Source organism: Schistocerca cancellata, unplaced genomic scaffold, assembly GCF_023864275.1.
Source record: "Schistocerca cancellata isolate TAMUIC-IGC-003103 unplaced genomic scaffold, iqSchCanc2.1 HiC_scaffold_782, whole genome shotgun sequence".
NCBI lineage: Eukaryota > Metazoa > Arthropoda > Insecta > Orthoptera > Acrididae > Schistocerca > Schistocerca cancellata.
Window position 1 is genome coordinate 6079368 of NW_026046793.1, and position 27201 is coordinate 6106568.

General features: G+C 36.7%; 1 protein-coding gene and 1 long non-coding RNA gene across 17 annotated transcripts in view; one reads left to right on the forward strand and one right to left on the reverse strand.

The window, feature by feature from the left end:
* Positions 1 to 27201, reverse strand: part of LOC126143126 (disks large homolog 5-like) — a 556312-nt gene that overhangs the window by 331231 nt on the left and 197880 nt on the right. Inside the window, exon 1 of one of the 15 annotated variants that reach the window (XR_007529644.1) lies at positions 1555 to 1578. The exons of the other annotated variants lie outside the window; for them this stretch is intronic. The gene's annotated coding sequence lies outside the window, so the exon portion shown is untranslated. Of the gene's footprint in view, positions 1 to 1554; positions 1579 to 27201 lie in introns of those variants that run through there. 15 annotated transcript variants of the gene reach the window in all.
* On the forward strand, positions 4458 to 12101 carry LOC126143156 (uncharacterized). 2 transcript variants are annotated; one of them, XR_007529658.1, is made up of 4 exons: positions 4458 to 4606; positions 9466 to 9617; positions 9721 to 9867; positions 9988 to 12101. It is a non-coding gene; the product is annotated as an uncharacterized LOC126143156 (long non-coding RNA). The 2 variants fall into 2 exon arrangements; XR_007529657.1 differs by having other exon boundaries at positions 9466 to 9867.

A 27201-nucleotide genomic window follows, 5' to 3' on the forward strand; every position in this document is an offset into this window, starting at 1 on the left:
ACCACACCCATACACCAACTACAGACTTACCCCTCCCTCACTTCCTTTTCCCAAACTGCGACTAAGAAGTCCACATCAACCCCATGCCGCCCCTCCCCCCCAAGCTAACCCCTGTACTTAATAAACTCTGAACACACTTCACGGCAAAAAGAAAACCAATCAAGCACACTCCTCTCACTCACAACAGTCTCATGCGCGCAAAAACTGTGTGAGGATCTATAACAAAAATAATAAGTCACCAGTACAATCTCGCGATTGCCCAACCTAGACTTCTCGAACCAGGAACCACGCCGTATGGAACGCCAAATGTCATCCTTTCGACAGCGCCACATTTAACCGTCCCTGGTCCGAGATGCCAGAACTTTAGCCAACTTCATTTCTTCGCTACAAATAGAGCACTTCACAACCCTGGCAATTAAACCAAACAGCTGCAAAAACTATCAGTTCCAAAGCAGTGTTTCCCATCATTTCACTCAGATGCGCGCTATTAATTTTATCCGTCATATCTATTCCTGAACAAAAACAACAACGAATTAATTTACTCAAATTACCACACGACCTACAGTGAACAACACTAAATTAACCTTCACACAAAACCACTAAATCGTTAACGCACTGAAACGAATTCCACTACAAACACAGCCAACACTAACAATTCTGTACAATGAGCAAGAGCAAATTGAGCCCATTACACCACACAAACGAAAGCCCAGAACACACCACCAGAGGGCACAACAAACCACAACACGACGACATCTACAAACTCACCACACTCGCAAACCAAACTCCACACCGTCATGACGTGACACACCACAACACCCTTACGTCATGGGTCAAAGCCGACGCATGGGATCAATTTACAGTCCTCTGAAGCAACTAACATCAGTATGCTATGCAGTTTCAGTAACAATAATTCAATTGAGCAGTAGCTTACACATTAAAACAGATATTGGATTATCAATTCTGTCTTTATTTATGGAAAATATTCCAGGAAACAAATGTACTGAATATAGTAACAACATCTAAGCTGCAGTAAGAGGCTATAGACATTACAACAAAGTGGGAAGAGGACTCACTGTACTGAATTGTTTATACACAAAGGAATCTTTACTGTTCCAAGTGAATAGTTTGCAAACAATGTCCTACATAAAGAGATGGACAAGCACCAAAGAAGTAAGTCTTTACATGAACATGGAAACAGATGCAGCCACCAGTTACACCTCAGCAGGAAAAAAAATAAAATCTTGTGCTGTATAACAAAATAGAGTTATGCAATTAAGTGATCGAAGACAAACATGAAATATACACCTCCAGTAATACTGTACACTCAAAATTATTCATTAAATAGCAGTTTTGAAACTTCTGGATTACCTGAAATATGTAAATTATATAGACAACTGTACTATTATAACTACTATAACTGAGGGGCTTTTGCAATACATTCAATTGAATAGTGAAAAATGCTGTACAAACATGTAACAGAGCAAATATTTCAGACCTATTTATGTAACTGTGTGTACTTGGGCACATATTTATGACATACATACAACTTACATTGTCTACACGTGGATAAATATACAGTAGTCTAGAATAGTCAACCATCAGGTTCCCAAATCAGAAGACATCTGAATTCTCGGGTCTGCTCAGGCCAAATTCAAAACTGTTTGGTACAGTCAACATTACTTCACTCCTAAATCCAAGAAAGCTCTACAAATTAGGAGAAATAGTTAAGAAAAGTCAAATTTTAACCATGCTAGAAACAAGATTGCAAAGTGAGAATGCCACCACGTAGCACAGATTTTGGAAATTACAGACTATTCAAAAAGCAAAAAGGGCAAAATAACACAAATAAATATACCCCATGTGGTAGATTGTATGAACAGTTTCATAAGACATTCAGAGATCCATAATCAAAGTGAAGAACAAAATTAATGACAATTTACTTTGAATGTGCAAATAAAATTTAAACAGTAATTAATGTTAATCGGCCAAGGGGAGGGGGAACAGAAAAGTAAACATGCGATGGGGGGTGATAGAAAAATTAATCTCTAAAATTCCACAAAATCATGGGAAAATTTTGACAGAGTATTTTAATGATCAGTTAGTGCAAGAGAAAATGCAAGGAAATAATTTGTGACTTCCTTGCACACAAATGGAACAAGCAAAATGGATACTTGTCTAACTGTGTAGAAATTGTAACCACAAAACTGTCAACACATTTCAAACAAAACAAAAAACACCTGACAAGAATTTAGGCGAAATCCGTACTGATCATATCACAATCTCATAGCCACATCACAAGGGGATTTTAAATATGTAGAAGTACACAAATGTCCAAATATTTACAGATCACTACCTAACCACAGTGAAACTAAATTTAAAGCCTCAAAAGTTCAGCAAACAGATACAGGTAATACCGAACATGATACTGATTAACTCCAAGCAATGCTATTAGCAAATGAACTCAAAACACAAGCACAAAACTCCAAAGAAATCTCAACAAACTTATCGAAACTACATAAACTCAAATTCCTCTACAAAGATGGAAAGAGACATCCATGGTGGAACAGACTGCGCAAGCAGTAAAATCTTGACAAAGAGCATTCAAATCATCAAATAATAAATTGAAAAAAAAAGTGCCAAGCAACTCCAAGCAGCTTGAAAATTGAACAAAAAGACATTATGAGAAGTCATCTTCAGGCTTATAAAAAACAAGGATTCTTATATGAAACACTTAAAACAAATCTAAATGGATACCAGCCCCAAAAACTGTTTCATGAAAGACAGTGCACACTTGGCACATAACCAAGAAATAGATAATTTAAAAAACTTCCAAACTGCCCTAAACCCAAAGAAAGATTTCTATCAGAAATTCTAAAAACCAATTCAGATTCACAAGCATCAAATGAAGGGGAAATTGCTGAACAAGAGGTTAAAAATAAGCATTTGGTTAGGACAGAACCGTTGCATTAGTCCTACAAGCTCCCACAAAAATTTTAAAAGAAAATTTACAGTGATCATGCAAAATATCTGACAGAAAACCATACAAACTGGAAAACTGCACTGATACATCCACACACACACACACACACACACACACACACACACACACACACACAACAACAACCTGAATTCAAATTCGGTGAACATCAGGAAAATTCCAGACCAAACGGATCTTGTCTGAAACAAATTTTAGCTATGAAACTAATTCTCACATCAAAATATTTATAATAAGAAAGTATCTTTATAGATTTTAAGAAAGCTTATTAGAAAAAGTAATCCGAAAGTGGCGAAAACTGAAATTACAGTTTAAAATTGATGAACCAATCAAATTCAAGAGTGATTCTCAACCCAAATATATATGTTAAACTATTCAGAGACAGCTTTCTGGCTAACAAGTGACATCCGTGACAAAAAAAATGCATATCAAAATACACAAAACTGAGGCACGACAATACAGCCACAAAACAAGTCTGTCTATATGGGACTGAAGGCACTGAAGAAATCCAATGTGAAAAACGAAAATAACATTTTTAGTTTGAAATCGCATTTAGGAATGAAAATACTGTACATAGAAATTGAACGGGCAGAAATTGCGCTTCAGGGTACTCTTCCTGGCACAAAAATCCAATGAGACCATTACAGTTTGATCCTATGAGCGCAAAAAGGAGCTATTCTGTAAGACAACGTAATACAAACAATAAGAAAAGGTAAAACTAAACCATAAAATGCCCCTAGTTGTACATGGCGTGGTCAAGTAGGTCCCAAACGTGATAATTATTATATTACATTAGGTTTTCGTTACAACAATGAAATGAAGTATTCAGCAGTAATCCAGCGAGAAAACGAAAAAATAGCACTATGGTTACAGGTGGCTGTCAGGAAAAGCGGATTTAATTGAATAGCTCAAACCTTCGCAATGTTTCGACTCTGTTGCCACTAGCTCACTGGATGTCACGCCGATTGCCTCTTTCAACTCGCGCAGTCGGGCACTCTTTCAAACGTCACAGTGTACAATTCGATTATCGACACTTGTTGTCGATTACATCAAGGTCGATTAAAAGTTAACCGAAAAAATAGGCCTTTCAAAAATTGTAATACACCACCCTCGTTTTAAGTTAAATGAGGGAATTAATCGCGATTAAAGTTAACTGAGGTTGTAGACTCGTTTACCTTGAATTCATCGCAGTTGAAAGTGAAACGAGGTAAGCAAGTGCCCGCCGTATGAAGGTGGCAGCCCGTTTTGATGTTTTATGGGCCAGTTGTATAATCTTGGGCTGTTTTTTTTCCTTTATTGTCTTGGGCTGTAAATCCGGGAAGCCTAACAGACACATCATTGTGGTCCAAAACCACTCGGAAGTGACGTCGAAATGACGTATACATAAACGCGCTGCACACTTGTCGACTGATCGAGATCTGTGGTCGAATCGAGTTAGCGGGAAAAGCGTCTGCTTTGTTCTTCACTGTCATACTGCCCGTGTATCTTGAGTGGTTGTGTTTTCGCTATCGAGCAAAATGTCTCAGGTGTATGAAAACATCTTTCGTGACGCTCTGAAAGATTTCAGAGGATGGCTTGATTTCAGGCTATTGTAATTCGTTGGAGGAGGTAATAATAATTTTATGTTAGAATTGGCTGGCAAAAATATGCGCCTTTAGAGACATTAGGAACTCTAGAAAATAACTTTTTTCTGCTGCCAGTTAAGATTTCATTTTAATAAATTTTATATGTCGCTTTCCGCGATCTGATTCCAATTTTTATGTGAGTTTTTTATGTATTATGCAATTTTTTATTTGTTTTCGTTGTGAGTTTCTGCATTGTTACATTACCTTTACTGTAACATATACGCGTGGAATATTGTAATTAATGATCGCTGTTTAGGAAGGTAATGGCAACTTTGTTTCAAAATTCGCCGTTTCTGAGTTCGTCATCTATGTATTATAGTAAGAGAAACTGAACATTGCAGCAGCTCAAGCGCATACGTCGTCTCGAGTAAATGGCATAATTTAGAAGACACACACATGAAAATGGGACTCAGGGTCTGGGAACAGTCATGCAAAAGGAAAATAAAAAGCAGTATATTTGCAGCTAATGTCATTGCCAGAGCGTGGGCTCTGTATTCCACATAAAAGTATCCTGCATTTTCCCAGGAATTTTACATAGTTCTATCTAATTGCAGTATCAGCTCCAGTGCATAATTGCACAAATCCATTACTCCTGTTTTCTTTGTGCTGGCACTGAGCTAAATTTCATTGAGGTACTGAATTCAGAGATTAGCTAGAATACTGTCTATGCAGGGATCTGGAGCTCTGTAATTCAAATGACTGTAAGATCCTTAGTTTCTCACCAAAGTTTCAGCAAGGTCAGTGACATCAGCTATGAAACAACTTTTTTCCTCAATAGCACTGTAATGAATGCCACTTTATGCAAATGTTGCAACATGACCATGTTTGGCCTCCGTACTGAATTCTGAGCAAAGGTGTATTGTTGATGGATGCTGAGTGAGAGCTTTTTGTTCAGGATACCATTGCTCAGTAATAACTGTCCGCTTAATTAATACATGTTACAATGTTTCAATTATTACCACTGCTTAGGTGGCTGCTTAAGTATGTGTGGATAATGTTGGAACTCTATTGGGATTGCTGGATTATATTTGTAGACAAAGTCTGTCAGGATCTAAAATTTTCTCTGCACCACACTGAAATTTTGATAACGTAAGCTGTTTTAGTCTTTAGAAATGCTCGTTGGTGAATATGGGTCCTCATAGGGTATAGAACATTGACACTTTGAAGCCCTCAAAGTTAAACTTCTCTCTTACAGGTGTTCTTTCACATCTACACTCTTTTCTTATTGCCCTGCTAGATTTTATTTTAATTTCTTCTATTGATCTGGCTTTTACTGGAGATGATGTTGATGGGAGTGAGTTATTAAGTCATTTATTTATTTTTGTTAGTTTTTCCTCTCACAACATAGTACTTGGGATGAGGCAAAATGTCTTCTGGAGATATTCTCAGTTCTTCTGCTGGATAGACTTCTCGAGGAGGAGAAATGTTGAGGTCTGCATCTATAACCTTGTCAGGAATACCAATAGTAGAAATAGATGGCAAATTATTTTTAAGTTTGGAGTGTATCAGTCAAATAAGCCTTAAAAGTGATGTATTATTTCTGTTGGTGATAAGGAGGAATTCTGGCTAACCAGCCCAGATCGTGATTGATTTTGCTCTTTTGTCATTAGATAATTTCCTGTATCATACAATAACTTAAGTAAGACTTCAAGACAAGAAGTCGTAGCTTATGGCTTGTATGATGTGGGAGAGTATGCAAAATTATGCTGTTTTTTTCATATGATGATTATGCAGAATCATAAGTTGTGGTCTTTGAGGGGAGTGTGTTATGTACGTAATGGAAGTTTCATGAATTCTGTGAGCAATTCATCGTATCATGCTCTCTTTCCCAGGTCTTTGTCACAGATTTCAATCCCTTTGCAAATTAATGTGCCAAGATGCTTGCAGATTTTGTGATTAAGCTTAATGGATGTTGTATTGAAGTAATGTAGGCAGAGGTCTTCCACTTTTGTTAAGAGTTTGACAGCCGAAAACTGATATTTTTCAATTGTAGGAGAGAAATCTTTTTGTAATTTTTACAAAAACTTTTTCATGGGTGTATTAACCAGTTTCAACTTTCATCAGTTGTACTGGATAGTTTTGATTGGTGATTGTCTTATTCTTAGTATATAAAACCTGGAATTCATAGTATGCATAATTATTATGCTTAATAAAGCTTTTGTTGACATAAGGCTAGGCGTGCTTGAAATGAGGTTAACTGAAGCACTGATCAGTTAACCCCAAAACTAGGTCATTAAACTTCATGTGCACTTGGAAAATATTTTTCATCATCATAATCACAACTGAAAGAACATTTTATGATCACAATTTTAACTGAAGTCAACAGTAACATAATTTGTGGTCAGTGAATAACAATGGAATAAAAGCAAAAGAGCAGACAAATGAACTCCCAATTTTGTTAACTCATCCATGGTTAATAACAACACTTACTTTAGCTGTCAAAAACATCAGATGTGATGAACGGCTGTGTACATTAAATAACTGAATTTTGTAAAGCCTAAAATTTCCCTCTTCATTCATGTTTCCCAGTTAACCTTCAGTGTAGTTACCCTCAGTTTATGCTACTGGTCACTTTATTCTCAGGTGGAAACACTTCTCAATCAGCTGAAAACTGTGGGGTTTTCATAATGTGTGAGAAGTAGTCGTTATAAAGAGCCATCTTCAGATGTTATGAAAAGTAAGTGAACTGCTGCATTAATTACTTTCTGTGGTTTACCATTTTAGTTCATATATGTATACTTGAAGGAAGAACTTAGTTTGCTGGAATTAGGGATAGTATATATACTTTAAATGGATATTTCTTTCTAAGCTGCACTAACAATTGATGGAATTGACTTTTTGTTATCGTTAATAGTTGTTGTGATATGCGAGGCAGAATTGTATTAATCATTTTCCTCTGTGTTGACTTGTTTGTCATTTATCCATTTTCACAGCCATACATTCAGTAATTTTTACACACTTGCATTTGATAATAGGCTGATTAAAATTATTAGTTGGTTTACAATTCCTGTTGGAGCTGGTTTCCTCCAGAGTGCTGAATGCGTCAGGTCCAAACAATCTCTGTTCGCCATTTCCTGACTGCCACAACAGCTGATCAATCCACTTCCATTTTCTTGTCTGACTTCCTTTCTTGATGTGTTTGAACGCCATGCAATCATTTGCTGCCTACAACCAGATTGGCCTTAAACATTTTAAGACAGTAGGCATAACTACGTATCCTTACAATATCTTTATGGTGCTAGAGCTAGCTTTAGCATCGTAACATAATGTGAAAGGCTGATCTGGTTGAAGGCAGCACATGATCGTTGGGACCAAATAATCTTACATTAGTGTAATGTAGAGTGGTGGCATAGTGCAACAGATAAGAAACATTCCTGATCCATATAAAGTTGTGGATTTGAGTTTTGACAGATTCTTTGATATTTTTTATACCAATATATTATCAAAATTACTTCATTATTTTTATTCAGTTAATAGGTTTGGATGCAGTTTTATTTCTAACACTCTGCTGTGTCATTTTTGACATTGTATTTACTTTTTAATTCCTTATATTTCTTCTTCATATCATTATTTCATTTGAAATCAGCTTGTCACCTATAACATGTAACTGAATAAAAACCAGGACTGCTCATCAGTTGGTAATTTGGCAGTCCATGCAGCTTGTGTGAGGACAGTTTCAGGTGCCATAATTAATTAAAGGAAGAAATTAGTTTGCTTTTAGCACTGAAATACAATTTTTTTCCCCTTGAGTTTGCTTATAGAGAATAGCTTCAGCTAGTTTCCTGCCACATGCTTAGTGTTGGGTGTTTCACCGTCAAGCCAGGCCAGGCAACAGCATTAGGTGTGAGGCTCTGCTGCGACTGCCCGTGGTCAGTGTATTAATTGTTGTGAACAAAGTATGATTAACAGTTCTTCTGTAGAATGCTGACAGCCATTTTCTAGGATATATTGCACATCATGTTGCGGTTAGGTTATCAAACGAGTTTAAATTCTGGGCTATAAAATGTCGTATCTGCCACAGTTATGCCATTGGTCACTCCAAAACCAGTTGCCAGCAGAGCATGTCATATTCATGTTATTTCATAATGGCCACTTCCAACACTGCACAGAGTTACATGTATACATCTCCCATCCTTTTGTAACCCCACCTGTGCTCTGCCTCTACTGAGCTAAACCTACTTTTTTTAACACGAAAATTAAATTGAACAGCACTTGCTGAGTGACCTGCTCTGTTTGTTGCCTATAATACAGCAGCAGCCGGTGTGCTAACACTTCAGCAACAAGTGACAGATGCCAACTAACAAATAATTTTAATGAATCTATACTGCTGTGTTCATGTTGAAATAGTTTCTATGGTTTTCGATAATTGTGGTGTTGATATGTAAAACAGTAGTCAGCTCATTGAACCTATTGACAGGCATGTTTAGCTTTGTCTTCCTAGTTACATTTATTTTTTGTAATTCCACATTTATAGTAATTACATTTTTCTACATAAGTGTTCTTCACATCTCCTTTGTTTACAAAGAATATTAATTCCACATTTATTGGAACCACAATAAAGCACTTAAGTTGCCCAAAATCAGTATGGTATCCTCATTGCACATGGCAGTCAGTTCCATTTCTTTGCTAGATACAATAGGTGTGACATCCTGTAAAATTTTGCTCCAGTACTATGTAAAGTAGACAATCTGCTTCCATCAGTTTAGAACTTTGACAATACCTATCAAATGAATGAAATGTTTTCTCACATTGTATTTAGTTAATTAGCAATAACATATGTGAATTATTTAACAATAACAATGTTTGTGTTTTTGTCTGTGAGAAATATATTAACTGTTCCAGGTAAAACAAAGCATTTCTTCAAGCAAATGCAGGAACATGTCCCTATCCCCTTTTTTGGTTGTGCATTTGCAGTGGAGAGTGTGTGGTCAAGGCACTGTGTTTTGGGGCCGAAATACTATAAAAGTAAAGAGTCTAGTGTACCTGAGCACTTGGTAATATCATGCTGTGTTAAGATAGACTTACTTTCCATAAAACAAGTTCGTTACAGGGAAAGTTTATTAAATAAATTTTATAGTAGTTCTTTACCCTCTTTAGGAAGACCATGTGACTCCTCGTAAGAGATTGAGGATCATGGATACTGGAAAATCCAACTGCCCAACAACTTTAAATATGAAGTGTATAAGGGTGTATCCTGATTACAGTATGCACTCAGCAACTGAACACAGGGATACCAAGGCAAAAGTAAGTATCCAGTTTGGGTTCTGCTTGGAGAAAATTTTACATGATCAGTTGACAGTATACTTTAAAATCTATTGTTTTTAATGCTCTTAATTAAATAATTGATACATTTTTGTCTTACAGGTTCTTGCAAGTCTACAGAAAGATTTGGCATTGCCATGCCCGCCGAAGGGCTACCTACGTTATTATTTGACTGCTTCTCCAGCAAGTGCGCACACACACATGCTACTGAAAGTGTTGAAGCAAGTGGGTACATACATCCTTCACTTGTAAAGGAAATCAAAAACTTAGTAACTCAGTGGAATGACATCTCTCAAAGTCATTAAGTTGGCTCTAGATAGATTTGTTGAAATCAATTTCATTGGGACACACATACCAGGTCAAATGAATACTACCTTTTACCCCACAGAGAAAACTATTTACAGTCACATTTATCGGACCCTTTATAGTACGAATAAAGTATTGTTTGACGAGACTAGACTGCAGAATCAGGTTGATGAGTGGCACAAAGACTCGAGCAATCACATGATTTATTATAGGCATTGTATGGAAGCCAATGGAGAAGTGAAACCATTACTTTTTTGCTATCAGAGCAGTTGGCAGAGAGATCTTTTGAAGAAGTATGGGGGTAGTTGTTTGTTAGATGCAACATACAAAACATCATATGATATTCCTTTATTTTTTATAGCTGTGAAGAGTAATGTGGGCTATTTGGTTGTCGGTTTTTTTCATTCAGATTGAAAATGCAAGATCCATTCATGAAGCACTAGACATTTTCAAGGACTGGAACAAGGATTGGAATCCCCTCTATTGGGTTACCGATTTCTCGGAGTCGGAGATAAATGCAATTGAGCAAGCATTCCCTCAGACAAAAGTTTACTTGTGCCTTTTCCATCCAAAACAGGCATGGGGAAGATGGTTGAAAAAAAGGATAATCTACGTGTACCAAATGACATGAAGAGATTTCTGGACATGTGGCAAGAAATTTCAGAATCATCAACAGAGAGAGAATTTAGAGATCACGTAGAAGAGTTGCGAACGCACGAGGTTTCTCGGAGAAACGAGCGTGCGTGGCCATACTTTCAACAGCAGTGGCTAACGGTATGTGAAAGATGGGTGAAAGCGTATGAGGACAAGGGCAGATTTGCAACCATTGACACTACAAATGGAGTTGAAGCCATGAACAAGGTTGTAAAACATTTTTTCCTTAAACACAATTCAGACAGGACTTTAACTGGGGTTACTAAGGTTATAATAAACCAGTTTCTTCCAAGCCTAATTAGAAAGTACTGTCTGCAGAATTCTGCCATCAAAGCTTATAACAAAGATGTTCCACTGTTTTTGCATAAAAAACAAACAAGTTTGTGAAACATGTCATGCAGCGATATGAATCAGCGAAAGTTGAGTTAACTGCAAAATCAGTGAGTGGGAGATTGGATGGTTCATTTTGTGTGGAGAGTGCAAAGTCCAAAAAGTGTAGTTATGTTGTAAACTTTGATATACCAGATTGCACATGTGTAGATTTTCGGAGATATAAATACCCATGCAAGCACTTCTGTGCAATCTTTATTTTTTACCCAGAGTGGGGTTTTGATAAAATGCCAGAAAGTTATGAGACTAGTCCATTAATCTGTCTTGATGAAATGTATGGTGTGGGCTTTAGAAGTGGCTCTTTAGTAATTTCATGCGAAGGTAGTAGTACTGATGAAGCAGCTGAGGAGGCTGTCAAGGCAGCAAATACAGATGGTCTTGTTCAAACCCAGAATATTTCTTCGCAGCAGTTTGAAGCGAGGGAGCTGTGTAAACAGATTTATAATCTCACATACAACTGCAGCAACAGCGAAACATTACAAAAAGTACTTGAATCACTGAGCAACTGTGTGCAAGATTTGCAATTAGCAAATCCTGAAGTTGGTGGTCTCCCATTAGTAGTGCCATCAACTTCCAAACAATAGTGAAGAACGATGCCAAAAGCCTTAAGAGATCTGTCTTAAACACATTATAACTTTCCATTTGAAGGGTAAGAAATGATGGTTTATTTGGATTTTAGATAGCTCTTTGTCTATGTAAAATACGAATAAGCTCCGTCATTTCTGATCCTCGAGATGGAATGCTATGAGGTCTTTATGTTGGTCTCTGCTTTTAAACTTTGTTGCACATTTGAATTTCGAAGTAGCAATAGATAAAATATTATAAAAAGGATAGTTGCTACATTTGTGTGTGTGTGTGTGTGTGTGTTTGTGAGTGAGTGTGCGCGCGCGCGCGCTTTTGAAAAGGCCCTTGTTGCCCGAAAGATAAGTCCGACAGTCTTTTTGTTGTGCCTTTCTGTGACTCGGCATCTTCACTATTTGGTGAGCAGCAACAACTATCCTTTTCATAATATTGTTACATTCCATCCTGGATTTTTCGTTGTTCACCAGAGAAAAGATTTTTCTGAGGAATTAAACTAGATGATAGTGTAGAACTTGCAAACTTTTTAAAATATGAAGTAAAAGATTTTAACTTTAAATTAGTTTAATTCAAATATGGGACAATGTTGAGAATTGAAAAGGTGGAAAAAATAAATAAGATATATCTTAGTGGCATTGAGATGTCGTATGACTGATGGAGAAAAGATTTTGCATTTCTTTTTCCAAGTAAGAATGCACTTGCTCTCACTTGCTTCAATACATGTCTAGTGATTCACGTGAAACAGAGAAAAAGATAAAGACTGCCCTGTTAATGAACATGTGAGATTGCCCAGTATCACTCTGACAGAAGAGTGTGCTGTTTCCTTGATATGGTATCTGGTCATCAATGTCATTGGGACCAAATGAAGTAAGGATTGACTTTTTTTATTTGCTTTGGAAGCTTAATGTGTATCAGTTACCTACATATTGCATATCTACCACCTTGGTTCTAATGTTCTTAATAACTTTGCAGAGTTACTGCACAGACCACACAGAAGCAATTACTGTTACTGGAATACCAGTAATGTTTATTAAATTCAGTTATAAAGTAGTTCTGGGCATTGCAGCTGGTGAGTAATGTCATTGGGCACCAAAAGAAGTGAGTACTAAATTTTGGAATTGTGCCTTGAAAACATGTGTATCAGTTGTCTTCATGTTGCATAACTCAATTAATTGTTGTTAATTTATTTGTTAGGTTCAGTTACGATGGATTTGTGGCCTTCAGTCCGTGGGAAAATTCACACCAGATTGAATCAAGACTGTTATATTCCAAGGATATCGAAGATTGATAGTATTCCTGAAGGAAAACAATCCATGTAGTATTTCACGTGTGTATCAAACTGCCATTTGTTGTGGCACATAAATGTTTGCAACTTGATTGTAATTTTTGACAGGTTTCTCAACAATCCAAGAATTTCTTGTAATGAGAAGTAGACATTGTTGCTTGGGTAAAGGAAATACAAATCACGGTCAATACAACTACCTTATTAACTTTCCACAGATAAATATTTTTCACTACTGCTACTTAAAAATTCAAATGTGTGACAGTTTGCTTACAGAACTTGGCATAAAGATCTCCCTTATTTGTATTTTTTAGATAGCTCTTATTGTTTGATCCTTCAAATGGAATGCTATGACCTCCATGTGATCTGTTCCTTAGTAGTTAATTATCCATTAAGGCACAAATATATGAACATTACAATGAGAGGGGTCTTTATGCCAGGCCCTGTAAAAGTAATGGCATCTTACTTAATATTATTGTTGGGAATTTGATGGCACAGCTGTGGGGAGACCACAAATTTCAGGGTTTGCTAACTGCAAATCTGGCACACAGTTGCTGAGTGATTCAAGTACTTTTCATAATGTTTCACTGTTGATACAGTTGTATGTGAGATTATAAACTTGTTTGAACAACACCTTCACTTCAAATTGCTGCAAAGAAATGGTTAAGGTATCAGTGTGATGCTCTATGTGTTTCCTCAACTTTGTCCTCATTGCTACTATCTTCATGTGAAATTACTGCAGACACACTTCTGAAACCAAACCTGTACATCTCGTGGAGACAGATTTATGGGCTATTCCTGCAGCCTTCTGGTATTTTATCAAAACCCCACTCTGGATAGAAAATAAAGATCGCACAGAAATGCTTGCATGGGTATTTATATATCTTAAAATCTTCACATGTGCAGTTTGGTAGAGTAAAGCTTACAACATAATTACAGTCTTTGAACATTGTACTCTCCATACAAAACATTGTCCAACTTCACATTCACTAATCTTGCAGTTAACTCAACTTTCCCTGGTTCATATCACTGCATGACATGTTTCACAAACTTGCTTTTTTAAAAAAAATGAAAAAACAGTGGAACATGTCTGTTATGATTTGATGGCAGAATTCTGCAGACAGTACTTTCTAATTAGGCTTGGAAGAAATTGATTTCTTATATCCCTAGTAGCCCCATTGAAGGTCCCATCTGTGTTCCATTTTAGGAAAAAAAAAATGTTTACAATCTTGTTCATGGCTTCAACTCCACTTGTAATGTCAATGGTATCAAAATTGCCCTTGTCCTCATAAGCTTCCACTCACTTTTCATGTACCAGTAGCCGCTGCTGTTAAACGTACGGTGATGCATATTCGTTTCTCTGAGAAGCCTCACTATCTCTTTTGTATGATCTGTAAATTCTCTGTTGGTGATTCTAAAATTTCTTGCCACATGCCCAGAAATCTCTTCATGTCATTTGGTATATATTCAGCCATCTTCCTCAAACCTGTTTCAGACTGAAAAGGCACAAGTACACTTTTGTCTGAGGAAATGCTAGATCAGTTGCATTTATCTCAGACTATAAGAAATCAGTAACCCAGTAGATGGGATTCCAATCCTTGAAAATGGCTAGTGCTTCATGAATGGATCTCGCATTTTCAACTTGAATGAAAAAGAAAACCAAATAACCTGCATTACTCTTTACAGCTATAAAAAAATAAAGGCATATCATGTGTTGTTGTTTTGTATGTTGCATATAACAACTATCCCTGTACTTCTTCAAAAGATCTCTTTGCTAACAGCTCTGATAGAAAAAAGTTATGGTTTCACTCCTCCATTGGCACCTATACCATGTTTGTAATAAATCATGTGATTGCTTTATTCCTTGTGCCACTCGTCAGCATGATTCTGCAATCTAGTCTCATCAAACAATGCTTTATTTGTACATTACAAGGTCCAATATGTGTGAATATAATTTCTTTCAGTGGGGTAAAATGTAGTATTCATTAGACCTGATATGTGTGTCCCAGTGAAATTATCAATAAATGTATCTAGAGCCAAATTATTGGCTGTATGATGTCATTCCATCGTGCACCTGAATTTGTATTTCCTTTACAAGCTATTGTTAGCATGTGTGTGTGCTGATTTGCTGGAGAAGCATAGAGATAGTCTTTCAGCTATCTTTGAGACATTTAAAGGAGGTGCTTTAGAAATGAGTGTCCTGATTGATATGAAAAATAGTTTTCACATTTTCTGTACAAACTGTAAACAGTTCCTCAGTTGGTGATTGTGGAAGAGATTGCCATAGCCACAGTATTGATCCACTGTCAGGTGGTAAACCTAGGATTTCCTTCCAGTATGAGCCAAGTGAAGTAAAACTGTGGTTGGAGAAATGTTTTATATTCTTAAACTGAGTATTTGCAACCCATTATGTTGGATTGCAGTTCATGTGTCAACACTTAAAAATGTTTAGTTCTTCACTGATGACACGTGATACAATTTCAATTTTTAAGGCTATTCTGTGTCAAGTTAAATTTTGAATTATCCATTTAAGCTTATTTTTTTGCTGTGTGGCAGATGGATTTATGTTCATGTAATATTTTTAATGTTGATTGTGGTAAGGTGTAATCATATGTAAATGCCCAATAAAATAGATTGATATTTATATTTTTTGTTTCTGTATAATAATTCTGTAGCTTGGTGACCTGAGTTGTGTGTGTGTGTGTGTGTGTGTGTGTGTGTGTGTGTGTGTGTGTGTGTGTAAGATATTATCATTTCATGGGAAATGTGGCAATAACAGATCAGAAATTGTGTGCAGAATATACCTAATTATCAACACCTGTAAGCGGCTAAAGGTCTGGGATTTCATTATAATTTCATTCTTAGAGAGCTGCAAGATCACAGAGCTGTACAGATACCAGCTTCATATAAATTAGTAAGGTTTTTACTGACTATTATTCACCAAAGCCGACAAAACAGGCTGCGTTTAGTAGTAGTAGTAGTAGTAGTAGTAGTAGTAGTAGTACTACATAATGGTGATACTTCAGTACAACTTTGAACCCTTTAAGTGGTTTAGTATATTCTTCAAGGTATGTTTCACATGCATCTAAGAAACTTTTGCCTTGAATGTCATGTGATTTTGCACTCTGCTGCCAAGTTTTCCTTTTAGATTTATTAAATTTCTTAAAGAGGCTTCTGTTACAAACACTAGCAATCCACATAGGTAACATGTGTGACTGATATTCCTTATGTATCAGTTTCACTCTGTTGTTGCTGGTAACTGTTATGATGGAAGAGTTGATTTGTGCCACATTAAGGAAGGTTAAGAAAAAAGTCATTTACAAACTCGTGAAAAGGAGGCAGGGTTCCCCAAAAGTATAAAGGTTGCCATAAGCAGTCACTTTTGTTGGATTAAGTTATTTCCATATCCTTTCTGGATATTTAAGCCAGCTGCATCCTATTGTAGAGATAGACTAACCAAAAACCTTAGTGTTATATGAACAGAGCAGAAAAAACTTTATTAAATGCACAAAGGACTGGTAACTACTTACATGTATGGACCACTTTCCAAAAAATACACTGTGTCAAGGCATTCAGATTGTACATATTCTTCCTGAATATTTTTATTGTAGCAGGAAGAATGGGGATTGTTTAACTTACCTTTAATCTAAGGTACATTAGATTGTGTATAAAATTCATCAAAAGAGTAAAGTTGGAATACGGGCTCTTACTTCAACTGTTTACTATAACGAGAGAAATTAGAGTACAATATTATAAGAGACAGATGAAGACTAGGTGGGAGATAGACTAAGAGAATAATTTCACATGGTGATGAAAGACCTGCACCCAAACAAGGCACCTGGAGTAGACATTCCCTCACATTTGTGGAGATCCTTCAGACAGCCAAGTCGAACTATTCCATGTGGTATGCAAGATAAGAGACAAGTGAAAAACATTCACGATTCAGAAGGAAGTAATAATTCCTATTCCAAGAAAACCAGGCACTGAAAGTTGGAAATATTACAGAACTATCAGTGTGGCAAGTCATGGTTGTAGTTTGACACAAATTAAGTAAGGTATAGTGGACGAACTGGTAGGTGCCAACTGACCTCAGGAAACATTACTTTGGTATCTGGGAAAAAGTAGCAACACATGAGGCAGTATTGGTCCTACGAAAAATCTTACAAGAGGATATAGAGAAAGCTTTTGACACTGTTGGCTGGACTATACACTAGGAAATTCTGAAGGTAGCAAGGATAAAATACAAAGACTAAAATTTGCACGCTGATGTAACAGTAATGTGTAAAGACATGAAAAGTGTGCAGTTCTTGGGAAGGGAGTGAGACCGGGAGTGAAGTATTGTAGAAGGTGAAACCACGACTTGCAGGCGTATGTTTAAAGGGGTGTTGTTCCTGTTGCAGAGGAATTAATTTAGTGTACAATCCTTACTGTGATCTGTATTACCAATGTTTTGAGGGGAATGGAAATATTAAAGTAATGGTATACAAATTCAACAAAGGTTTTTAACTAATCAGTATCATCTTCAAGCTCTGATTCAACATGCATTTAAAATGCTTGGCTGTATATCATGGCACTGTCTGTAGCTCTTGCCAGTTCATTACACACAATTCGAAGATTCAACAGTGGAACGAAAGACCTGACATAAAAGTAGCGTTCATTGAGTGATTGGATATGACAATTGTTCTATCCTGACAATATTTTACATATAAATTATAGCCATACGAGTTGCTTATCAATTGAATTGGGTGTACACAGGTATGATTAACATAATAAACCCATAATAAATATCACTGGTATCTTTAAGTTCTCATCTTAGCAACTGAAACGGCTACACATCTATGCTGATAACTGAAGCCATGTTTAACATCCTCAGATGTATTTTACTACATTAGATTCAGTTCTCATTCTATAGACCCAAAAATGAGATGGGTTTCTTGGATATGGAATATGTCAAAGAACAACATAAAAAACAAAGACCATCTGAATATAACGCTTCCCTGATCACATGTCAGGATACTTTAAAGGTATGTGAATACATAACAGATAAACTGGGACTGCCAACGTTTACAGAATTAATACACTCAGAATGAAACTGTTATGCACTTTTAACAAATTTATCACACACACAACACCTAATCTTAACTGTTGTAAAACCAAATCTAAGACATTTTTACTTAAGCTGGTCTAACAGTCCCTGTTAAGATATTCATTTATAGAAGAGCCGCCTGCCTAAAAATCTTTCAAACTCTGTTTAAACTGTGCTGTTTCTGAAACAAACTTTTTAATGGTAGCTGGCAATTTATTGAAAATGTGTGTTCCCGTAAACTGGACTCCTCTTTGGACCAAGGTAAGCAATTTTAGGTCTTATTGTTGCTAGTATTTTACTATGTGCTGAGCTATTGTCTGGAAATAAACATGTTATTTGGAACCAATTTCTTTAAGGGATAAATATACTGAAGCATTGGTTAGAATATCCACTTCCTTGCTCAGATTTGTACATGATTATATGGAATTTACAACACAATTGAGTCTTATTACATACTTCTGCAGTCTAAAAACTTTTGCTCGGTTTGACGAGGTACTTCAAAATATGAAAGCAAATGAAGTAAGCAAGTTTTTTTTTCTATCTCCTACATCTGACATCATTCCCATTGCAAATACAAACTTGTTTAGGTGCTTCAGCAATTTTGTGGCACACACCCTTCCTAACTGAATTTATTACTGAGTTGTAACCCGAGAAATTTAACACTGTCAACTGCTTCTATCTGCATGTCTTCGTACATTATACACATCCTGGAAACAAATTTCTTACAGGTTCTTATCTGCATATAGTGGGTCTTTCCAAAGTTTAATGACAGTAAATTACTTCTAAACCATTTATTGTCAGTGAAAATTTGATTAGTAGCAATTTCTAAATCTGTACTTGACTTGCTATTTGTTGCAATGTTTGTGTCATGTGCCAACAAAACAAACTTAGCATCTGGCAATTTAACAGATGAGGTCATTACTGTAGACAGGAATAAACAACAGATTCAGGATGGAATCTTGAGGTGCACCACATGTAATTACTTCCCAATCAGACGAAGACTATTTGCTTACTCTGCATGTATTTGCAGTGACACCCTTGTTTCCTTTTAGTTAGGTCAGACTCTAACCATTTTGCAGCACTGCCAGTGACATCACAATATTCTAATTCTCTTGAGAGAAAGCTGTGATTCATAGTCAAGGGCTTTTGACAGGTCACAGAGAATGCCAGTAGCCTCTAACTTGTTTTCTTATGAATTATTCCCACAGTATGTGCAAATACCCTTCTCTATATCAGTAAGCATAAGGAACCCAAACTGTGACTTGGATGATATACTGTTTGCAGTCGGATGCTTAAGAAGATGCTTAGACACAACCTTTTCAAATATTTTTGAAGACGCCAGCAAAAGTGAAAATGATCAATAATTTGATAGTATCTCTTTAATGCTCTTCTTGTACAGAGGCTTAACTTAGGCATATTTTAGACAGTCTGGAAATGTTCCACTGATAAGAGATTGATTACACAAATAATATGAGGTACAACTCAACTCACATGAATACACTTTGAAAAACTTCACTAGAATACTTTAAGGATTTTATGATGGATGCTGCTACTTAGGGAGAAGTGAGTGTCATTTCCAGTTTACTGGTTATTTGTAGGGAGTGGTCTCAGATGTTCAATTGCACTGTTAACTGAACCTGATAACTTGAAGCTGTCAGTAACAGATACAAAGTACTGTACCTATTTAAGAAGTTTGCAACACTACATGCATTTGTTACCAATGTCTCATTTACTTTAATTTGAAGTGTTACTGGAATTTTCAAAATTCAGAACCTGTATGTATCACAGCATCAACAACAAGTTTAAATAACACATGGCTTTATCTCAATAGGAAGTCAGACTGCTACTTAATTTACAGATGGCAGCAGAAATGATTTTCTTTCACTGTTACCTGTAAGGCAAACAGTAGCCTGTCTTCCTAATCACAGTTAATGTAACATAGCTGTTACTGTAGTCTCTTTAAATTTGGTCATCTTATCAGACTGTAGTGTATAAAATTATCTTATTATTCACAGAATACCAGATGCATTAGCATTAGTAAAACAAGTGTTTTCTGGAGACGATTTCTTAATCAAAACTGTGTAGCACAATAAATACCTTACATCTCTCGGTATTTGAACATCTGAATCAAATCTACAGTTACTCTGCATTATGTGGTGCAAAATGTAGATGTATGCTCTCACAGTAAGAATGGTTACAAGAATGCTTTATGGAAAGCTTCATAGCGTTCTGTTTGTAAATTTTTAGTAAAATTTTCCAAAACTGAAGTCACAGCCATATGAGAAGAAAGTCCACATGACCTGGATTCATATACAAAATGAAATATTTCATTCAGCTATGAAGTGTGCATAGTTAAATTGCCAGGAAAGTGGAAATAATGTGAAAGGTTTAAGACAACACTCTTTGTAACACAGCCTGTCATTTATTCTTTCTTGCTGAGTGAGCTATGCACCCCATAGCAAATTGCCTTGTTTCTTATGCAGTGAAGTTATTTACCCATTCTTCTTAAATCATATATAGTTTGTGTGACACTGCATGGCACAACACACAAGTATTCTTACTAATTTAACTGTGGTATAATGAACACAGGAAGTAGTTTTTTAAAGAATTTTGTTGCCCTTGGAGGTTTCTTTCATGATCCTTTAATGCCGCTTTTGCATGATCAAAATTCATTTGTATGATCATAGAAACTATTATTAATATAAAAGATTAGCTGTCCTATGTATAGCCAAACAACTACCCCTTAAATGTATAACAAAGCCTGCTTCTTCTGAAAAGTTGTTTTCACAATTAACTGAGAAGACGGCAAAAGGCATTAACTTCCTGTGAGGCAAAATTTAGAAAACATATCTATTTTTTTAACACAGGTAACAGCTCTTGGTAAACCAATATTTCATTATGACTGCACTGGAATCTTACGTATCCCAGGAAGTGACAATTTATAGCCTTATCACGACACTATTCTTGACAGTTTGTTTTTTCCCCCAGTATGAGCTGCGTACTCGATAACAAAAGCTATTTCTCGTAAGCAATGGCAATGTTTAGTTTCTCTCAACGGTTATACATGATGGTTTATGGAATGTGTAACGGAAATACTGCATTTATTATTTAGGTGTATAACATTTTATGCTACCTATTTGGCCCTCGACAGAATAAGCAGATCAATCACAGCATGGTCAAGAAACAGGTAAAATCCGATAAGCTGAGAATCCGTACGATTTATTTACTTCTACGTAATTTATAAATACATTTCCATTTCTCCGCTACTGTGTACGTGCGATAACAGCCACATTTCTTTCACATTACGGTCACATATCAGCGGATCACACTCGTTTCAGGACGATTCAGCAGACACGCACCGACGTTTTAACATACACTCCAGTGTGGTCCGAAAACTTTCACCTAACTCGACTCGACCACGGATCTCGATACTCGACAAGTGTGCAGCGCGTTGCGTATACGTAATTTTGACGTCACTTCCGACTGTTTTTGGACCACAATGATGTGTCTGTTAGGCTTCCCTGTAAATCCACGAGGCATTATACGTAGCTATTTCAACTGGCACCGATATCTCATTGGTTGGCGGTAAGAGCCAATGAGACGTAGCTGCTTGTAGGTAGATCTTTGAACGCTTCGTATGATTTTCGCGGGACCTCTGTCACCATATGAATGCTGATTGTGTCTGTTAGGCTTCCCATTTCGAATGACTGATCGGAAGTAATATGTTTTCAGTCCGCGCGAATTTGGATATTACAGCTGCTTCGTAAGTTTGAAAGATAATTGCATAGCGTTGGTTTGTGATTGTGTATTTTGTTGGGTTGTACGTGTTTTGTAAGAGAGGCTCGTGATACGTAATTGCAGTCAAGAGGGAATGAGCTAACGCCTTTTAAGTGTATTGTTGGGTAAATAGCTCCGGTTTTTAGTTTGGGAACAAGTGAAGGATTAGGGGTTTTTGGATATGTATGCCTATTAACGCGTTCGAACCAAAAACTTCGTATTGGACCGCAGTATGAATATACGGATATTTGCTAGAATGTAAATATAACTGCGGAAAGCGCCCTATATTAAAGACTGGGTCACGACACATTCTTTGCAGTCTCATGTGTAAATTAAACCAGTTTTATTAGGATTCCTTGAAAACTTTAGAATTTGTGCATACGGTGTATATTTGAATGCAAATAAACGATACTAAACGAGAACCTGCGGTGTTCACGTGTGGAATGACAGATACTCAAATGAAACATGGTGACAAAAATTTTAAAACCCCACAGAAAGTAAAATGCTTTTAGTAACTCCACTGCATTATTTGAGTATTATAATTATGCACAACACTGGTAGATTATTCTAAATTCGTTTTATACTGGTAATGTTTTGGTGATCATATTTGATCTAAAATTTTACATATTCAAGGACGTGGGGGACAATGATATTAATCACATTACAGCTTCAGCCCTTCGTTTCTGATTTCAGTGATCATCAGCTTGAAAACGTTCCATCCGATTTGTTTCAACTGTCAATAAAATTCACTTATTTTATCAAAAATTTTAATTTTGCGTGGAAAAATTGTTTTGTGTGTGTAGACTGTAGCGACTTGTTAGGTGTCACTTAATACCTTGGATTCTATTTGCTCCAGTCGGAAATCTCAGCAAAATATGCGAACTGTCTGTTGAAATGCACCACAGCTAAACGTCAGTTCACTTGCCGTTTTTGTACAGTGCTATGTACACAATTAACGTGCAATTCTAGCCAGTTTAATTTTGCATTTCTGCCAAACTTACGAGCAAAACACGATGTAGAACGAAAACGAGTTGCTAAGTCGAAATGAGTTTATTAAATGCCGAAATTCAGATATCCTTGATATGCAAACTGCCCAATAACATCTCCCGGTGGCATATACACACAAATAACAACTCAAAATTCCACAGAAGACGCTTCACAAATAATACGTAAACCACTTATAGTACAATAAAAAGAGTCTTTTATTTAGTTGCATTAGACGAATCACATCCCAAGAACCTTAAAATGACTTGCTGGTGCCATAAACATACCTTAGGATCATACAGTAAGTTAAACCCTGTGTGTGAAATTCCTTGGCATTTAGCTAGATAGCAAAATTAGTCAAAACAGATTAAATAACAAAGCTCAGATCACTGTTTTTGTACCTACCTAATTTCTGACTGTTCACTTGAAGACAGAGTGCTGGCTTATTTACATAGTTTCAGCCACTTTTACCCTAAACAGTTATCCTTTAACGCAGTGCAGCTACAAAAACGAATTAAGTATTCGTTCAGTTATTTACTACATTGTGTAGATCCCATCAAGAACCAACTTTGTGGATGCTGGAGTGAGACATTGTGTACATTAACAGAAGATAAGCAAATAATAGAAAAATCTGTATGACATATTAACAATAAATTAGTGCAAACAGTGAAAATCCAGGTTGAAATGTAACAATATTGTGAAAAGGATAGTTCTTAATCACTATACACCAGAGGTTCCAAGTCACAGATAGGCACAACAAAAAGAAAACAAGCTTTTGGCCAACAAAGCCTTTGTCAAAAAAAGACACATGAACACAACCACAGTCCCTCACAGCTGAAGCCAGTAGTCTGACTTCAGCTGTCAGAGACAAAGTCCTTGTTGGCCAGAAGCTCATTTTGGGACAGTCTTTTTGTTGTGCTTATCTGTAACTCAACATCTCCGCTATATGGTGAGTTGTAACTAACCTTTTCACAATACTGTTACAATAAATTAGTGCCATTAACACTTAACTACTGAATGGAAAACTGTGCCCAGTAGCTGAGAAAAGCACCGATCACGCAGGGTAGCAGAATGATCCACCAAACTACTGTTCAGTAGCCTTGACACCCTTTTGTTGTAGAATCTTGGAACATATTGTGAGCTCAAATGTAATGAGAGATCTCAAACAGAATGACGCACTCCATGCCAACCAGCATGAACTCCAAAAACATCATACTTGTGAAACCCAGCTCACACTTTCCTTACATGACGTCCTGAAAGCCATAGATCGAGGCAGTCAGGGAGATGCAGTATTTTTTTATTTACAGAAAGTATTTCACTGAATACAACACCTGTGCGTATTATCAGAACTATGATTTTGTGGAATATTGAGAGAAATTTGTGAATGGGTAGTGGATTTCTTTACCTTGGATGGAGAGTCCTTGATGCAGAAGTAATTTCAGATGAGCTCCAGGGAAGTGTGTGGGGATCTTTGCTGTTGATCTTGTGTATTAATGATCTTGCAGACAATATTAATAGCAACCTCAGAGTCTTTTCAGATGATGCTGTTACCTATAATGAAGTACTGTCTGAAAATAATTAAATACAAATATTCAGTCATATCTTGATAAGGTTTCAAAGTGATGCAAAGATTAGCAACTTGCTTGAAGTCTTCAGAAAAGTAAAATTGTCCACTTTCACAAAATGAAAGAACCATGGTATCAAACGGTCTCAGTTGGAATCTGTCAACTTGACATTTACTTGGCTGCAGGCCAACTCTTTGTAGGAATGTGTAATGGATCACTTTGGTTCAGCTGTAGGCAAAGCTGGTGGCAGACTGTGGTTCGCTGATGGAATATTAGGGAGATGTGGCCAGTCTACAAGAGCGATTCCTTAAAAATCACTCATCTGACCTATGCGAGACTATTGCTCAAGTTAGTGTGATGCATGCAAAATAGGACTAATGGGGGACATTGAACATATTCAGAAGAGGACAGCATGAATGGTCAGAGGTTTGTTCGACTTCTCAGTGTGTCACAGAGATACCGAAGAAACTGAACTGGCAGACACTTGAAGATATATGTAGATTGTCCCTAGAAAACTTACTACAAAATTTCAAGAACCAGCTCTAAATGATGGGTCTAGGAATATACAGCATCTCCTGTAGGGATTGTGAGGGTAAGATTAGAGTAATTACAGTCTGCACAGACACATTTCAACAGAATTTTTTTCTGCATCTCTATATGTAAGTGGAATGGGAAGGAGCCCTAATAAAATGATGGGTGCAGTGGGACATTCCCTACCATGCTGTTCAGTGGTTTGCAGAGTATGCTTGTAAGTAGCAGCTAAATCAAACCAAGGAAGGAATAAAGCTGCTACTTTGAAAAACTTTTTATCAAACAGCTTTTATACACAACATAATATTTCAACAATGGAAAATCTAGGATGGAAAAATTAGAGTATCATGAAAAGGATGGATTGCTGGTGTTGAGTTGTAGACAGACAAACAATTAGACTGGTTTCTTTTTTAAGAGAAAATGGTTTCCTACATGTGTAAATATTCACCCATGGTTGCAGTTGTCATGAAGCCTCACAACACGCTGCTACTTGCCATATAGCTAACATACCTTTTATATCTTTGAGTCTAGATATTCAGTTAATTTGTAGAAAGAATGACTAATGAGAGAGTTTTTAAGTTTTCTTCTGAACTGGTTGTGATTACCCATTTTTTGCTTTGTCTGATGGGAAGTAGAATACTTTTGCACCAGGTAGAATACATTTGCATGGGGGGGAGGAGGAGAAAAAACAGTTCAGCTTCAATTTATTTTTGTCAGCAACATTGTAAATATATTAAGAAGTAAATGCAAGAATTTAGGTTTTTAAAAAGGCATCTGCAAGATGAGCAGTTTTCTACTTAACATGCCATTCTTACTGGTCACTTCTTCTGGTCATTTCTTTAGGTACACACTCCAGAAGATAATTCCAGAAGGCAATGAGGAGTGAAAACATGTGAAACAAACCACCACAATGAGAGATGCTCCTAGCAAAACATGCAGAACTGACCATTTAGATTTGTTTATCAATATGTTGTCTCCAGTTTAACTTGTTTTCCAACAGGACTCCAAGGCATTTCACACAGGGAATTGAATGAAGGAAAAAAGTTCTAAATTTTATAAACTCCCTCTTGATTGTCAAGTCTTAAGGAGTCCAGTTAGAAGCCCAAAGCCACTGAACTTGAAGTGCCTTAGCAAATGATGTTTTGAAACTGACAGATCTAGGCTAGTTATCTGTTTGGCCCCAACAATACGGGAATATTAAGATGATAGTTGTTCTTACGTGTAAGGGGAATAGATAGGCACCAGGTATTTATTGAATCACGCTGATATGGAGGCTCTTTGTTGATAGATTCCTCTTTCATTGAAGAGGCATTCATCCATGGTAAGGTATACTGTGTAGATGTAGTCATTACCAAATCAGTTGGCATAAAATAATGCATTGTCCATCTTATGGCTGGCTGTTCCAGAATGAACAACATAAAAGGAAACCATTTTGGAGGTTGACGATCACATGATCATCTTCCCTTCCCACTTCTCAAAGGATATCTACTATTCTATGTTGATTACATTATAGCTATGTCTAGTTGGCTCATTGTCATATTATCAGGCAAGGGGACCCATCGTATTGCCATTGTGAAGCCCCTTGTTGGTGCCCCACATTATGCTAGTGCCCCCAACTTCACTGCCCTGTGATGAACACTGGTGCTTCACAATTCTGGTCTCGGTAGGTGATGTCCAAGCTGTGGACATGGTTTTTAAACTTTAGAGAGAGTTTTTGTATTCATTTAAAGCGTGTCACCATGGTCTCATCTTATTTTTCCCCATTCTGTGATGCGAGCATTCTGCCACTATTCTGCAATGAATAAAGAGCTGTTATCAGATGAGGAAGTAGACATTCAGCTACAAACTAGGTGCATGAGAGGAGGAGGGGAGGTGGAGCAGTTGTGACTCTGGCTGCTTCAGATCGCCTACCTCTCCTATTTCATTGCAGTTCCTTACTTTTTGATGTTTATTTTCCTCCTCCTGTTTTTCACCTGGCTCCCTGTCTCAGGTGACGCCACAAAGATAAAGAGTAAATTGGCAGTCTCTACTTTCCTTCTTCCAGAAAGTTTTTGGCGTAGATTATTAAAGAAATTAATGGGAGGTGATGACCTCAATGTTTAGTCCCTTTCAAACTCCTCAAAAATTCGACAATACTATGGGAAGGATAGATTGCTACTCAC